Source organism: Trichechus manatus, unplaced genomic scaffold (genome assembly GCF_000243295.1).
Source record: "Trichechus manatus latirostris isolate Lorelei unplaced genomic scaffold, TriManLat1.0 scaffold00143, whole genome shotgun sequence".
In the NCBI taxonomy this organism is placed as follows: domain Eukaryota; kingdom Metazoa; phylum Chordata; class Mammalia; order Sirenia; family Trichechidae; genus Trichechus; species Trichechus manatus.
The window spans coordinates 2,914,810-2,919,207 of record NW_004444079.1 but is presented as its reverse complement, the minus strand read 5'-3'; the positions used below and the strand labels follow the sequence as shown (position 1 = coordinate 2,919,207).

General features: G+C 61.8%; 1 protein-coding gene across 1 annotated transcript in view; it reads left to right on the top strand.

Moving 5' to 3' along the window:
* The first annotated feature begins 239 nt into the window (after nucleotides 1–239).
* PHLDB1 (pleckstrin homology like domain family B member 1) overlaps nucleotides 240–4,398 on the top strand; it is a 46,873-nt gene continuing 42,714 nt past the window's right edge. Inside the window, exon 1 of the mRNA XM_004385655.1 lies at nucleotides 240–414. The gene's annotated coding sequence lies outside the window, so the exon portion shown is untranslated. The remainder of the gene's footprint in view (nucleotides 415–4,398) is intronic.

Sequence of the window (4,398 nt, the reverse complement as noted above, 5' to 3'; positions counted from 1 at the left end):
GCAAACAGTGCCCTCTCCCCTCCCCTCCCCCTTGTTGCCCACTGCCTGGCTCTGGTGAGCTGTCTGTCAGCTCCAGTCACCAGTCATGGGGGGCCCCCCTGCTGTATTTTGGTCTTGTCAATGAGTGACCAGAGATTCCAGCAGTTCAGCCTCCTGCTATTCCTGGGTTAGGGAGTGAAGGCATAAACTAAAGCCACTGAATCAGAACAGGATTTGTCCAAAGAGGACAGATTATTTTCTGCATTCCGCCACAGCTGGAATTTCCGCCAGCCTTAGGGTCTTTCTGCTCCTTCCTTCAGTGAGGAAGAGTCTCAGGGGTCCTTCTAGCACAGATTAAAGAAGTTCAGTCTACCTGAGTTCAGCTCCCCAGGGACTCTGCAGCCAGTCTCCTAGGGCAAGGGCTGGCTTTGCGAGGTAAAGATGAGCTGTCAGTGTTGGATTTCAGGGTAGAGGTTGGGATGGAGAATTACTTCCACCAACCAGGCTGTTCTAGGCTGCTCTTGGGTTTTTAGTTCCCGCTTTTTTTTTCCTTATTAACCTCCACTGCTACAGAGACCCAAACTACTATAGAATGGCGTACTCAATTGTATGTCTATAGCTAGCCTCCCACCTCCCAGTCTGTAATCCTGCTGATCTGTGGTGGGGGTAGAGCTACAGGGGATAAAATGATAATCCCATGCAGTTTTCCTCAGCTTTACAGTTTGTGTGGTGCTTTGACATGACTTCTTATACCTATGCCTAGGAAAATCTGTGAAGCCTGATGTGCAGGGTTATCAATCCCATTTACAGCTCTTTATAGTGGAGCTTGGAATAGGGTGAGAAGGCATGACAGGGCAAAGACCTTGGGTCCCTCAGTAGGTGTTCTGGGGAAGATGTTTCAGAATAGCATTTTGTAGAGGCTGGGACTAGGGGATTCACTGGGAGGTGATGGAAGATTCGGGCATCTAAGTTTAAAGAGAGAGAGACTGTCAAAAACACCAGGGAAGAGCCTCAAGGCTTGAGGGTGGAGAGTGGTCTAGGAGAGTCCGAAGGAAAGGCAGAGGAGGCTGGGGCGGGGCGGGGGGGGGGGGGGGGGTGGGTGGAGATTGGAGAGCCCAGCTGCAGAGATGAACAAAGCGGGCGCTGTGCTGGCGGGGGGAGGTGCTGCTGTGGGAAAGGGTGGGTGGGGGGGCCTTGAGCTCCAGCCCCACAAGGGCGTCTTCTCTAGCTGGTCAGGCAGACAGGACGGGACGGGGGCGGGGACTGAGGAGGGGGGCGGGCAGGACGGGCTAACTCGCCTCCTCCTCAACCGGCTCCCAGGGAAAAACAGTGTCCTCCTGAGCCTGAGACCGCGGCGGCCGAGGCGGGCGAAGGGACCGGACACCCCCTCCCCTCCGCCCCACAACCCCAGGTAAGAACGCCCCTTCACACTACGGCCTCCGGTCCCGGTCCAGTTCACTGCTCGGCTGGGACTGGGGAAGAGGGAGTCGCAGGGGCCTGGCGGGAGCCCCTGGTCAGCTCTGGACTAGGAAGCCAGAAAGAAACCATGGGGGAGGAGAGGGAACCCTAGGTGAGTGCGTGGGGCCGAACGGGCTTTGTGCGGAGTTGACTCTGCCGCTTTCCTGCGAGCTGCTTGCCTTTGCCCTCCCCGGCCGCTGCCCGCGCCGCCGCCAGAGGGGGCCCTCGTGCTCTCCCCCGGAGGGACGCTGAGCCTTGCCACATGAAGACGCTCGTAGGCACCCTCGCGCCCCTCCCCGACCCTGACGGCCGGGCGGGCACTCGCGGGTCTCTGCTGGCATGTGTGTGCGCGCGTCCTCGTCCTCCTGCCCCTACACTCCGCCCTCTCCTGCCCACGGCAGGACTGAGAGTACCGAATGGGGAGGGGCGATCCCCTGGGGAGTCTCTCCCCTCTCCCCTTCTGTCTCTTGGGGTGTCCAGGAGATGGGAGACCCTCCTGCAAGGTCCCACGTCTTAAGGGGCCCGGGAGGCCGGATGTGGTATCCTTGGGGGAGGGAGCCCCAGGCTCTAGTCACGCCCGCGCAGTCCGGATTCGAATCCCTTGCGGAGTTCCCCGGAGCCGGCTTGGGCCAAGTCTGCGGGACTCCCCCGGGATTGGGAAGTGCGGGCTGACCGGCGGGGACGGCTGGCGCGGGGTTGCCGGAGGTGCCCGCAGACGCTTCCACTGAGGCAGGCGCTTCGTCCGACCGCCACACGGCCAGGCGGGAGACCCGGGGCGGGGCTGCATTCTGGGCCCGTTAGCTCAGCGGTCCCAGACTCCCCGAGGGTGACTCATAGGGCTCACCCCCCACACCCACAAACACAACATCAGGCATCCCACACAGCAGACACGCACAGTACCCCACCCTACATCACCCATGCACCCTGCCCACAGCGGAGCCCACGCATACATCCGTGTATCCCACACCCCGTTACACATGTAAAACCCTTACACACACCTATACATCAACACACTTCACACACGCTTCACACTGCACGCATCCTCACATGCAGCCCCATTCACGCATGCAGCCTCCCACGCTCACGCGCAGTTGCCTCCCGCTCACACACGTACCCGTACCCCCACTCACACACATACACTCCCACTCACATACACAGCCCCCACTCACGCGCACCCCCTCCGCTCACACACGCAGCTCCGCTCCCACTCACACGCACAGACCTCACATACTCACCCCCACTCACACGCGCAGCCCCCCTTCTGTGGCTCCGCTCCTTTCCTAGGCTGGCCTCGTAAACAAGCGGCTCCTTCTCCCTGCCCCGCCGAAGAAAGGCCATTTGTCCGGCAGTCGGGGCGGGTGGGGCGGCCGCGGTAGGCGGCCCAACACTGAGGCCTTGTCTCCCTTGGCGGCCCTGGGCAGGCGCAGGCCGAAGGGGAGTAAGGGGCAGCTCCCTTGCGGAAATCCCACTTCACTCGGCCCAGCCGACCTCAGCCAGGTGCTCCTTTCCGGCACACCCCCTCCCCCAAATAAAAAACACAACACAAAAACTACACTCACGTCCCTCTTCCCGGCTCTCTATCCTCTGTCTCCCCCACCTCTTTCCTCTCTGCCCCCTGCAGTCTCACCCCCATTTATGGGTCCCTAGGTCTGCCATTAGTCTCCTTCTTCTTCCTTCAACTCTCCAATCTCCCCGCCCCTCAGTTTCCCCCTCTACTGCCCTAAATACCCCCTACTCCTTCCTTAGTCTCCCTCTGTCTGTCATCCCCTATACCGGAGGACCTCTCTGCCCTCGGTCTCGCCCCGCAGCCTCTTTTTCTGTCCCCCGACGTCTCTGCCTCTCTGTCACTCTGTCTTCCCCCACCTCTGAGTCCCCTGGACTCTCTCTGTCCTCAGTTTCTCCATCCCCTTCTTTTTCCTCCTTCTCCTCATCTCTCTCTTCCTCAGTCTCTCCCCCCATTCTCTGCCCTCGGGCTTCCCTTCCACAACTCTGATGTTCCCTCCTTATCCTCAGTCTCTTTCACTTTTCGCTCCAAATCTATCTCCCCCCACCTTCCCCGCCCCATCCCTCCGCAGACACCCTTTTCTCTCTGCTCCATTTTCCTCTTTCTTAAACTCTCTCCGCCCCTAGGCCCTCGCCGTCCCCCCCCTCCCCCACCTCCTGCCCCGCTCCGGCGTCCCGCCCGCTGGGCTCCCAGCCTCAGTTTCCTTCCCTTCCCGACTCCTTCCTCTGCCGGCGGCCCCTCCTCGGGAGCGGATGTGCGTGGGGAAGGCAAAGGTAGCGGCTGGCCGAGGGATCCCAGCAAAGCCCCGCAGACCTCCGGCCACAGCCATGCAACGCCCGGGTCGAGGCCGAAGCTGGTCCCCCAGGACACAAGTGAGGGCCGGGGCGACCCCTCAGGGGTTGTGGGGGAGCACCAAGTGGCCGGGCCTTTCGCTCTGAGGCTAGCTTTGGGTCTTTCATCTAGGGCCCGATTTGGAATCCTGGACCTTCTTCAGTGCCTGTTGCTTCCAGAACTTTTCGGCCCTTCCACTCATTCGGGTGCCGAGATCCCCGAGGGGTGAGCCTGGGCGCCCCGTCGGCAGAGAGGGCTGGGGGGGCGGCATGGGAGCTGCAGGGCCCATCCCGCGTGACCCGCGTGCCAGCGCGTTCTAGCTGCGCGAGGAGCCAAGCCGGAGGGGCTAGGCAGGAGTCGGTCACCTGCCGGAGCCCCAGCCTCGCCTCACACCGGGGCCCTGCCTGTCAAATCCAGACACCGAGGCCTGTGCCATCCAGCGCCCGAGGAGGCGCTTGGGTATCGGTACCCAGGAGGCGAGAGAGGTCCCAGGGCCGCAAGTCGGGGTTGACCGCGGCGCTTCTTCCCTCTAGAACCAGACTCGCACCGCAGGGGCCTTTTTTGGCAGCGGGGGCGGGGCGGGGTTTCCCAGATGGACCCTGGAGGCAGTGGCGGGGCGGGGGGGG